Source organism: Piliocolobus tephrosceles, chromosome 5, assembly GCF_002776525.5.
Source record: "Piliocolobus tephrosceles isolate RC106 chromosome 5, ASM277652v3, whole genome shotgun sequence".
NCBI classification, from domain to species: domain Eukaryota; kingdom Metazoa; phylum Chordata; class Mammalia; order Primates; family Cercopithecidae; genus Piliocolobus; species Piliocolobus tephrosceles.
In genome coordinates, this window is record NC_045438.1 from 127,439,508 (window position 1) to 127,452,458 (window position 12,951).

The 12,951-nt window shown below is 38.2% G+C and overlaps 1 non-coding gene and 1 pseudogene across 1 annotated transcript; both read left to right on the forward strand.

The window, feature by feature from the left end:
• Positions 1 to 1,109: 1,109 nt before the first annotated feature.
• LOC111542898 lies at positions 1,110 to 1,517 on the forward strand (annotated as a pseudogene).
• A 6,234-nt stretch (positions 1,518 to 7,751) lies between these two features.
• LOC111543213 lies at positions 7,752 to 7,858 on the forward strand. Its single transcript, XR_002731778.1, has one exon. It is a non-coding gene; the product is annotated as a U6 spliceosomal RNA (small nuclear RNA).
• The last annotated feature ends 5,093 nt before the right edge of the window (positions 7,859 to 12,951 follow it).

The following is a 12,951-nucleotide window of genomic DNA, read 5'->3' on the forward strand; positions in this document are numbered from 1 at the left end:
TGAGTGGTGGGTGGGTCAGTCCATGGAGAAAGAATGCCATGCTGACATAGAAACTTATTATGGAGTCAGTGAGGTGTTACAGTAACTTGATTAAAGTTAAATGCATGTAAAAAAATAGGATTTCCAGCTCCCAGTCTGGCATGTAAGGAGCTTGAAAATTGTCACTGCATCCTAACAGGTAAAAGTTGACCAAGCTGAAAAATCAATAACTCCAGAGGCCCCAAAGCCTGCCCCTTCCCATCAAGCCTGCAGTTTTCCTCTGACTCTGTTCCTGCTTCCTGATCTTCCTCTTTCCTGCTCTGTCTCTGTCCTTTTCTTTCAGCCCAGGGGTCCATGAGCAAGGACAATAAGAGGAAATTTGTCTTTCTATGGCCAGTGATCGATACTCTGGTCACTCTCTCCTGTGTCCTCAGGTGCCTGGCGACAGTCCAGAGATCCCTCTGAGAAGGCCAATCACAACAATGTCTCAGAGTATTCCTAACCCTTAACTCAGAATGGATTTGGTGGTGGGGGCTCTGGAAAGTCCTGGGCAGTCAGTCCTCAGTCCTGGGAGCAGTAGAAGCTCTGAAATCAAATGGTCTTTGAGCATGACTTGCTTGGACAGCTGTGCAATACAGAGCAAAATGATTAGGAGCATATTGAGGGGAATTCTTAGTCTACGCTCTAGAAGGATGGAAGTAACTGATGATGAGTGAAGCAGTGTCTCCAAGCCTGGGAAGACCAGTAGACAACTGCTTTGATATTCTTTCAGGTGTCCTACAGTCTAAAGGAAAAAAGAGAGAAGAGGCCCTGGTCCTACTCCCACCACCACTGGATGCAAATTTCAGGCTTGGTCATTCTTCTAGACTTTGAGGCATGGCTTCCTGAGATGTGGATTCCTCAGATGAACAGCATTTCATAAAGCATGTCACATTGCTGACATAGGCCAAATTTTTATTTTACCAAAAAAAGAATTACTTTCGTCTTCTATGACTACTGTTTTTCCTAAAAGAAAAGGCATATTTAAATTGTGAACATTGCCTTGGATCATTAGTAGAAGAACCACATCTTGCCCCTCTCTCTTCCTCAGTGCTGCCTATGGAGGTGGCAGCCATCTCTTCCTTGGCATCATGGCCGCCCTCAGGCCCCTTGTGAAGACCAAGATCATCAAAAAGAGAAGCAAGAGGTTCATATGGCACTAGTCTGACTGATATGTCAAAACTAGGCATAACTGGTGGAAACCCAGAGGTACTGACAATAGGATTTGTAGAAGGTTCAAGGGCCAGATCTTGATGCCCAACATTGGTTACGGGAGCAACAAAAAAACAAAGCACATGCTGCCCAGTGGCTTCTGGAAGTTCCTGGTGCACAACGTCAAGGAGCTGGAAATGCTGCTGATGTGCAACAAATCTTTCTGTGCTGAGATTGCTCACAGTGTTTCCTCTAAGAACCGCAAAGCCATCGTGCAAAGAGCTGCCCAGCTGGCCATCAGAGTCACCAACCCCAATGCCAAGCTGTGCAGCGAAGACAATGAGTAGACAGTTGATGTGAGCGTTTTGTATTTAAATAAAACTGTAAAATCTGCGGGGGGAGGGGGAGGGGAGAACCACATCCTGAGCTGGAGGAAACCTGAGGCCCTGAGAACTTCATGGAGCATGGACCCCATTCATTCCTAAACAACACACCTCTGGATTTTTACTTGAAGCAGTTTTAAGCCCTGTTATTTGGAGTTTTTCTGTTCTTTATAGATGAACCTAACCCTAATACAACTCTCACTATTCAGAGTTTTGTCAGGTACACAATTTTAGTTTAACAGTGATTTTTCCTAAGCATTTTGGTGATATGATATCACCACCTTCTGGATTGTGTTGTTTCAGTTGACAAGTCTGCTATTTAAATTTCTTCATAAATGATTGGCTGCTTCCTTTTTGGTTTGTATTCTACAATTTCTCCACAATATGCCACGATGAGGATTTTTGTTTTATGCTTGTATTGCTTGGTTTATGATGATCTCTATTTGTGGCTTAATGACTTTTCAAACCTCTGGAAAATTCTCAGCCACTACATCATCTCATACTACCTCTGAAGTTCAGTTTATGCCCCAGATGTAGGAAGCTCAAATGATTGCAGCTCCCATTCGCGCAAGAAGACAAAGCCAGGTAAACTGCAAAGCCATAGCTTTTCCTGACCCTATTAGAGAACTGCAGTTGCAAGGCACCCAAATCGTCTAGAATCCAAGGCCACTCCAAAGAGAGTTGGGATGTGAGCACCAGCTCACCTGTCTTACAGAAAAGAGGAAGAGATGTAGAATACCAAACAAGTGGGTAAGAACAATTCAGCTAAGGCTTTAACAAATTGTTAAAGGTCAGGTGCAGGCTAGCATGACTGTATAGTACTTCTGGGATCCCAGGACACAAAAGGAGTGATCACAGTCACTTTTAATCTCTTTCCTGGGGACCTCCACCAGGTGCTCATGAGAAAGACTGAAGGTGGAGTGAGCAATGAGAGATGGTCCCTCAGTGGTGAAAACATGGAGAAAGAGAGTGGAAAAATAGACTCTTATCCTCTATTAAACAAAAGCATCAAACCACTAAGGTAGGTGGAACAAACCCTGTCACTTCCAGAGAGGAGGTGAAGATCCATTGAAGCTAAGGAAGCGGCGAGGAGAAAACTTTCTTGTTGCTGGAACGCAAATGTGATGACTGGAGCTCCAGCAGTCATTTTGGAAGTCATGAACTGAGATGGTGGGACAAACAGAAGGAGCCAAAGTCCCTGATGGTGCGATGCCAGCCCTGAGGAGCCTATCACTAAACTTTTAAGTGAGAAGTAACAAATTACTCTTTTGCTCAAACCACTTTTACTGCAGTTTTCTGTTATACCAGCCCGCTAATTCTAACGGAATCAGAACAATCAGAACAGAACGGAATCAGACCCATAACGGAATGGGTCCTACGACCCATTTACAAGGGAATCTCACATCCTTGGGGCTTCTCCAGATCATAAACCCTGTATGTCCACCAAGATTCAGGTGGGCAGGAAGGCAACCTTGGGTTTCTGTGGGAAGAGCTCCTTGCAAACTCCAACTGCTATTTAAAAAAGAAGAAAAAGGAAATTCTTTTAGGCTTAACTTATTTTGGTGTGGAAGGTATTCCAAGGGTAAAATTTTTGAATATTGAGATCTGAGCATAAGGTGTCTAAAAACTACTGTCCCCTAGGCCTTACTTAAGAAATTATAGGAGCGAAATCAGAGATAAACCAGATGAATTGCTCCCTCTGGTGGTGACTTTGGATTTATAAAAGGTTGGAGCCTGAGCGTTTTGCTGGCTGGTTTTGTTTTAGGACAAAAAAAAAAAAAAAAAAAAAAAAAAAAAAAAAAAAAAACTGAGTTCGGAAATTTTAAAACTAATTTTTTGTTTACTTTTGTCTTTAAAAAGTAACCTTGTGTAGGCCGGGCGTGGTGGCTCACACCTGTAATCCCAGCACGTTGGAATGCTGAGGCAGGTGGAACGCTTGAGGTCAGGAGTTCAAAGACCAGCCTGGCCAACATGATAAAACCCCGTCTCTACTAAAAACACACAAAAAATTAGCCGGGTGTGATGGCGAGAGCCTGTAATCCCAGCTACTCACAGGAGGCTGAGGCACAAGAATCACTTGAGCCAAAAAGGTGGAGGTTGCTGGGAGCTGAGACCTTGCCACTGCACTCCAGCCTGGGCGACAGAGCGAGACTCTGTCTCAAAAAAGAAAGAAAGAAAGAAAAAGCAACTTTGTGTTTCTTTCTTTCTTTCTTTCTTTCTTTCTTTCTTTCTTTCTTTCTTTCTTTCTTTCTTTCTTTCTTTCTTTCTTTTATAATAGTGCACTTACTGTGGAATGAATGGCATTTCCCCCTACAAAACTTAAATGGCTAAGGGTTTATGATATAATTATTTCATAGTTTTGAATTACCACGATTAAACTGATTATTGTATAAGTAGCTGATGTCTGTATAATTGGGTCTGTTGGCCGGGCGCGCTGGCGCACGCTTGTAATCCCAGCACTTTGGGAGGCCGAGGCGGATGGATCACATGAGGTCAGGAGTTGGAGAACATCCTGGCCAACATGGCGAAACCACGTCTCTACTAAAGATACAAAAATTAGCTGGTCGTGGTGGTACATGGCTGTAATCTCAGCTACTTGGGAGGCTGAGGTAGGAGAATTGCTTGAACCCTGGAGGCGGAGGTTGCAGTGAGCCAAGACTGTGCCACTGCACTCCAGCCTGGGTGACAGAATGAGACTCGGTCTAAAAAAAAAAAAGAAATAAAAATCAAATCAAATCAAATAAAATTGGGTCTTCTAATCTATATAAAATTGAAAACTGTGTGGACCCAGTGTAATCATTATGCATGACCTGGTCAAGTTTTAAACACATAATATTTCTATAATAAGTCTTAACATACTCAAATCAATTGTTGATAATAATCTAGTCGTACTTTATGATATTATTAGTAAACTTTTCAGACTTTGGGATAAGAAATACTCCTATCTAAATATTTTTGAGAAACTGGAGCTCATTAAAATGGATGTAGCTAAAAAAAAAATACTAGTATATATTGGGGACTAAATCTAAGTTAAAGATCTAATATCTATCATACATACATGCATATATAAAACACATATGTGATTTCAACCAATGGAATAAAGAAGGAAGATAATTTTAGATAAAACTTCGAAAATTTGTTCTTGTCTATACTCTTTCTTTCATTTATCACATGAAGTTCTCTCTAAAGTTATTAGATGCCTTCCCTAATCTCTTCCTGAGGCTAGAACAGAAATCTGTTTTTTCAGTGTACAGGTATATTGTTAAGGAAATACTAACAGGGAGAATACTCTGGATAAATACAATGTAAAATAAATGCCAAGATATTTGGGCTAAGAATGAAAAAGAATATGCATAGTTCTCATACCATTCCTGTGAGTTTCATACCTTTGAATTTATTCATACCTATGAAACAAATCTATTGTGGGCATTATCTTATCAAACGTTTGAACAAGATTTAATTATTGTACTTGTTAGATGGGGCTACATTGTGCTGCAAGAATAACCTTCCCCCTCACTCCTCACCCTATCTCAATGGCTTAGGCCAATAAAAATTTACTTCTCACTTATACCTCAATTCTGATACAAATGGGCCACTAAAGCTCTGCTCATCAAAGACACTTTGGGATCCCACTGATAGAAACTTCTAAAGCCACTGTAGAGAAACAGGAAACACAGGACATTCTGTGATGTTTCTTAAAGTCTTGCTCTAAGCGATGTGTATTTCTGCTCAGAATTTCACTGACCAAAGCAAATCCTAAGGCCATACCTACCTGCAAAGGGTGCAAGGCAGTGCAAAGAAATGGGCAGGAATGAGGAGTGGCTGAAGATTTGTGAACGGCCCTAAAGTTATCATATTTTCAACAAAAGTATAATCAAAATATAGGATGGCAAGATAACATATGATATACTGTTTAAAATTTTTTTAAAAATGCTTTAACAAACAAGAAAAAAGCTCATGAAAGGGGGAAATCTAATTAATATATTTTCATATCAAGACACAATAGAAAATGACAGAGTAAAGTTAAAGTTGAATTGGATACAACTGAAAGTGCACGTGAAGATTGTATACGCTATTTTTTGTTTTGTTTGGTTTGGTCTTTGCCATTAACTTGAATACCAATTTGCAGTTGTGTCAAAGTTAATAACAAACAATTTTGAAAGTTCACTTATAAATTTATGTTATATTCCACTTACGTTACTAGAATTTCTATTGCTATGAATAGTGAATGCAAAATGAGTTTGTTCAGTGGAGATTCCTGCTTATTAACATGCATTGAGTCATCACTTCAGGTGGACCTGATGTGACATGAAAGACCTGAAGTGACATGAAAGGCTTACAGAGTACACTGCTCACTATTCCCCACTCAGTTCATAATCTGGACTTGCAAAGCCAACTTCGCCATCTTTCAGTGGCAAAATGCTACCAGGAAGTAAGGACTAGTCACACAAAACAAGATTAGTTAGCTAATAGAGCATGAATGCTCCTGAATGAAAAATCACCAAACATGGGCATCAAGAAGAGTTCATATAACAAAAATGAAATTTTAAATTATTATAAGAAGTGAAGTGTTGGAGCCAGCTTGCACTGGCTCACAAAAATTGTTTGCAAGCCTCTCTTTCCAACTCCACATCCAGTGGTGCCATGTTGCTAGCTTGAAATCAACCACGTGAGAGTATTTACACCACAGAAATTGGCAGTCACTACAAATCAGGGAGCTTTTAAAGAGCTGGTTATTAAACATTTACCTTAAACATTCGTTGAATAGGAATGACTCAAGAACAATGGTTATTGGCCACTTGTATATCTTCTTTGGGAAACCCATTTTCAAATGAGGCTATTTGTCTTTTTATTGTTGGTTGGTTAGAGTTCTTTTCATATTTTGGATACCAGACCTTTATCAGATATATGACTTGTAAATATTTTCTTTTATTCTGTGGGTTGTCCTTTTACTCTCATGATACTAAAATTTTGCAGCATAAAAGTTTTTAATTTTGATTAAGTCCAATTTATCTTTTTCTTTCTTTGGTTACTTTAGGTGATATCTAAGAAACTGTTGCTTAATCCAAGGTTACAAAGATTTATTCCTGTATTTTTTTGTCCTAGAGTTTTATAGTTTTAGCTTTTACATTAGATCTTTGATCTATTTTGAGTTAATTTTATATATGATGTGAAGTAGGTGTCTAAGTTTATTCACATGTTCACATGTAATTGTCCTAAACCAACTGTTGAAAGACTATCCTTTCCCCATTGAATTATTTTGGTACCCCTATCAAAAATTAGTCGACCATAAATGTATAGGCTTATTTCTGGACCATAAATTCTATTCCATTGATTTATATTTTTATATTTATGCCAGTGCATGTTGTCAGACTCTACAGAAAGTGAATTTTGATAGGAATTGCATTTAATCTGTAGATCAATTTGGGGAATATTGTCATTTAAGCAATATTAAGTCTTATAATCCATGAACAAGGAGTGTTTTTCAATTTATTCAGTTATTTTAAAAATTTCTTTCACCAATCTTTTAAAAAATTTATAAAGGTAAATAATTCATTTGGCTTATAGTTCTGGGGATGAAAAGTCCAAGGCAAAGGGGGCACATCAGATCATGGCTTTCTTTCGGAATCATCCCATGGCAGAAGGAAGAAGGGTTGGGAGGAACCAAACTATCCAGAGGAAGAGATAACCAAATCCATCTGTATTAGTTCATTGTCACATTGCCATAAAGATTGGAGACTGGGTAATTTATGGAGAAAAGAGGTCTAATTGGCTCTGGTTCTGCAGGCTGAACAGGAGGCATGTCTGGGGAGGCCTCCGGAAACTTACAATCGTGGCAGAAGGGTGAAGGAGAAACAAGCACGTCTTCGCACGGCAGCAGGAGACAGAGTGAGTGAGAGGGGAAGTGCCACACACACTTTTAAACCATCATATTTCATGAGAACTCACTCACCAACATGAGAACAGCCAAGGGGAAATCCTCTGCCATGATCCAACCACCTTCCACCAGGTCCCTCCCCCAGCATTGGGAATTACAATTCAACATAAGATTTAAGTGGGGACACAGAGCCAAACCGTATCACCATCCTTTTGTCAGGAACCCATTCCTGCCATAACTAATCCAGTTCCCCAATACCAGCATTAATCCATTCATAGGGGAAGATCCCCATGACCTAATAACCTCACCTTAATAGTCTTGTGCTCACTTTGGCAGCACGTATACTAAAATTGGAATGATACAGAGAGGAATAGCATTGCCCCTTTGCAAGGATGACATACAAATTCATGAAGCATTATATATATAATATATACGTTTTTAAACTGTAAGGATTTAATTTTATTTCCTTAAAAAGTAACTTTTATTTAGGTTCAGAAATACATGTGCAGGTTTGTTATATAGGTAATTTGCACTCCACAGGAATTTGGTATACAGATTATTTCATCACCCTGGTAATAAGCACAGTACCCAGGTATCTGTTATTCCCTTCTTTGTGTCCATATGTACTCAATGTTTAGTTCTCACTTATTAGTGAGAACACGAGGTATTTGGTTTTTTGTTTTTCCATTAGTTCGTTTAGCATGATGGGCTCCAGCTCCATCCATGTTGCTACAAAGGACATCATCTTGTTCTTTTTATGGATGCATAGTATTCCATGATGTATATACATGACATTTTCTTTATCTAGTCTATCACTGATGGACATTTGCATTGATTCCATGTCTTTGCTATTGTGAATAGTGCTTCAGTGAACATATGTGTGCATGCATCTTTATGGTAGAGCGATTTATATTTTTAGGGGCATATACCGAATAATGGGATTGCTGAGTTGAATGGTAGTTCTATTTTAAGTTCTTTGAGAAATCACCAAACCATTTTCCACGGTGGCTGAACTAATTTACATTCCCACCAGCAGTTTATAAGCATTCTCTTTTCTCTGCAACCTCTCCAGCATCTTTTATTTTTTGAGTTTTTAATAGTAGCCATTCTGACTAGTGTGAGATGGTGTCTCACTGTGGTTTTGATTTGCGTTGCTCTAATGCTTAGTGATGTTGAGTATTTTTTCATATGCTTGTTTGTTATGTGTATGTCTTCTTTTGAAAATTGATTGTTCATATCCTTTGCCCACTTTTTTGTGGGGCTGTTTGTTTTTTGCTTGTAAGTTTGTTTAAGTTCCTTATAGATTCTGGATATTAAATATTTGTCAGGTACATGGCTTGCACATATTTTCTCACATTCTGTAGGTTGTCTATTTATTCTGTTGATAGTTTCTTTTGCTGGGCAGAAGCTCTTTAATTTAATGAGGTCCCATTTGTCAATTTTTGTTTTTGTTGCAATTGCTTGTGGTATTTTTGCCATGAAAATGCTGGGTCTTTGCTGGGTCCTATATTGAGAATGTTATTTCCAAGGTTATCTTCAGGGTTTTTGTAATTTTAGGTTTTACATTTAAGTCTTTAATCCATCTTGAGTTGATTTTTTTTATATATGGTGTAAGGGAGGCAGCTCAGTTTCAGTCTTCTGCATATGGCTAGCCAATTACCCCAGCATCACTTATTGAATAAATAAATGGTGCAATAAATGATGCTAGGGTAATTGGCTAGCCAAATGGACTTTTCCCATTGCTTGTTTTTGTCGACTTTGTCAAGGATCAGTTGGTTGTAGGTATATGGCTTTATTTCTGGGCTCTGTATTTTCCATTTGTCTACGTGTCTGTTTTTGTACCAGCACCATGCTGTTTTGGTTACTGTAGCCTTGTGGTATAGTTCAAAGTTGGGTAATGTGATACCTCCAACTTTAATCTTTTTGCTTAAGATTGTCTTGGCTATTCAAACTTTTTGGTTCTATGTGGATTTTAAAATGTTTCTTTCTAATTCTGTGAAAAATGTTATTGGTAGTTTGGTGGGGATAACATTGAATCTGTAAGTTGTTTTGGGTAGTGTGGCCATTTTGACAATATTGACTCTTCCTATTCACAAATATGGAATGTTTTTCCATTTGTTCATATGGTCTCTGATTTATTTGAGTAGCGTTTTGTAATTCTTTTGTGGAGATCTTTCACTTCCCTGGATAGCTGTATTCCTAGGTATTTCATTCCTTTTGTGGCTACTGTCAATGGGATTGTGTCCTTGATTTGGTGGTTAGCTTGGAAATTGTTGGTGTATAGAAATGATACTGATTTTTGCACATTGATTTTGTGTCCTGAAACTTTGCTAAAGTTGTTTATCAGATCAAAGTGCTTTGGGGCAGAGACAATAGGTTTTTCTAGGCATAGAATCATATATAATCTGTGAAGAGAAATAGTTTGACTTCCTTTATTCCTGTTTGGATGACTTTTATTTCTCTCTTTTGCCTGATTATTTTGGTTAGGACTTCCAGTACTATGTTGAATAGAAGTGGTGAGAGAGGGCATCCATATCTTTTTCTGGTTCTCCAGGAGAATGCTTCAAGCTTTTGCCCATTCAGTATGATGTTAGCTGTGAGTTTGTCGTAGATGGTCCTTACTATTTTGAGGTATTCCTTCAATGTTGAGTTTGTTGAGGGTTTTTGCCATAAAGCAATGCTGAATTTTATCAAAATTCTGCATCTATTGAGAGGATCATGTGGTTTTTGTTTTTAGTTCTATGTATGTGATGAATCACATTTATTGACTTGCATATATTGAACCAACATTACATCCCAGGGTTGAAGCCTACTTGTTCATGGTGGATTAGCTTTTTGATGTGCTGCTGGATTTGGTTTACTAGTATGTTGTTGAGGATTTTTGCATCTATGTTTGTCAAGGATATTGTCCTGAAGCTTTCTTTTTTTGTTGTGTCTTTGCCAGCTTTTGGTATCAGGATGATGCTGGCCTCATAGTATGAGTTAGGGAGGAGTCCCTACTCAACTTTTTGGAATAGTTTCAATAGGAATGGTACCAACTCTTCTTTATATTAATATATCTCTTAGAATTTGTCTGTGCATCCATCTGGTCCTGGGCTTTTTCTGGTTGGTAGGCCTTTTGTTACTGATTCAATTTAGGAATATATTATTCTGTTCAAGAATTCAATTTCTTCCCAGTTCAGTGTTGGGAGGTTGTATGTTTCCAGGAATGTATTCATTTCTTCTACGTTTTCTAGCTTGTGTGCATAGTGGTGTTTGTAGTAGTCCCTGAGGATTTTTTGTATTTCTGTGGGGTTAGTGGTAATGTCCCCTTTTTCATTTCTGGTTGTGTTTTTTGGATCTTCTCTTTTTTCTTTATTAATCTAGCTAATAATGTTTATATATATATATATAATTTATTATTTCAAATAACCAACTTCTGGAATAATTGGTCTTTTGTATCTTTTTTTGTGACTCACTTTCCTTCAGTTCAGCTCTGATTTTGGTTACTTCCTGTCTTCTGCTAGCTTTGGGGTTGGTTTACTGGTGTTTCTCTATTTCCTCTAAGTGTGATGCTAGGTTGTTAATTTGAGATCCTTCTAACTTTTTGATGTGGGTGTTTAGTACTATTAGCTTCCCTCTTAATACTGCTTTAGCTATGTCTCAGAGATTCTGGTATGTTGTATCATTGTTCTCATTGATTCTAAGAACTTCTTGATTTCTGCCTTAATTTTGTTGTTTATCCAAAAGTCATTCGGGGAAAGGTTATTTAATTTCCATGCAATTGTATGGTTTTGAGCAATTTTCTTACTATTGATTTCTATTTTTATTGTGATGTGGTCCAAGAGTGTGGGTTGGTGTGATTTTGGTTTCTTTGAATTTGTTGAGGATTGTTTTTTGCTTGATTGTGTGGTTGACTTTAAAGTATGTGCCATGTGCAGATAGGAAGAATGTACATGCTATTGTTTTGGGGTGGAGAATTTTATCAATATCTATTAGATTCATTTGGTCAAGTGTCAAGTTCAGTCTTTTTGTAGGTCTCCAAGAATTTGCTTTATGAATCTGAGTGCTCCTGTGTTGGATGCATATATATTTAGGGTAGTTAGATCTTCTTGCTGAATTGAACTTTTTACCACTATGTAATGTTCTTTGTCTTTTTTTTATTTTTGTTGGCTTAAGTTCCATTTTGTCTGAAATTAGGTAGCAACTCCTGCTTTTTTCTGTTTGCTTGGTACATTTTCTCCATCTTTTAACTTTGAGCTGAGAGGTCTCATTTCATGTGAGGTGAGTCTCTTGAAGATAGCATACAACTGAGTGTTGCTTCTTTATCCAACTTGCTACTCTATGACTTTTAATTGGGATTTTAGCCCTTTTACATTCAAAGTTAGTATTGATATGTGTGAATTTGATCTTGTTATCCATTGTTAGCTGGTTATTATGCAGCTTTGTTTGTGTGGTTGCTCAATAATGTCAATGGTGTATGTACTTAAGCGTGTTTTTGTAGTGGCCAATGTATTAGGTCATTCTTGCATTACTATAAAGAAATACCCAAGACTGGATAATTTATAAAGAAAAGAGGTTTAATTGGCTAATGGTTCTACAGGCTATACAGGAAGCATGGTGCTGACATGTGCTTCTGGGGAGGCCTCAGGAAGCTTACAATCATGGCAGAAGGTGTAGGGGCTACAGGGATGGCACATGGTGAAGGCAGAAGCAAGAGAGAATGGTGGGGCTGCACACTTTCAAACCACCAGATCTTGTGTGAACTCAGATGAGAGCTCACTTGTCACCAAGTCCTGGCCCAAACCATTCATGTGAGATCCACTCCCTTGATCCAAACCCTTCCCTCCAGGCCCTACCACCAAGATTGGAGATTACATTTCAACATGACATTTGGGTGGGGACAAATATTCAGATTATATCAACTGGTAATGGTCTTTCTTTAACATATTTAGTACTCCCTTCAGGACCTCTTGTAAGACAAGTCTGGTAGTAATGAATTGCCTTAGCATTTGCTTGTCTGACAAGGATCTTATTTCTCCTCACTTATGAAGCTTAGTTGGGCTGGATATGAAACTCTTGGTTGGAATCTCTTTTCTTTAAGAAGGCTAAATGTATGCAACATAATTCACAATTGCAAATATATGGAATCATCCTCATTACCAACTAACTGGTAAGTGGATAAAAATATATGGTTATCTATCTATCTATCTATCTATCTATCTATCTATCTATCTATCTATCTACCTACCTATCTATCTATCCATCCATCCATCCACACACCATGGAATACTATGCATTCATGAAAAAGAGTGAAGTAGTGTCTTTTGCAGTACCTTTGAAGGAATTACAGTCCATTATCCTAAGTGAAGTAACAACTCTGGAACAGAAAACCAAATACAGAATGTTCTCATTTGTAAGTGGGAGCTAAGCTATGGATACACAAAGGCATACAGAATGGTATAATAAACATTGTGGACTCAGAATGAAGAAGGGTGGGAAAGGGGTTCAGGATGAACAATTACCTGTTGGTATAATACA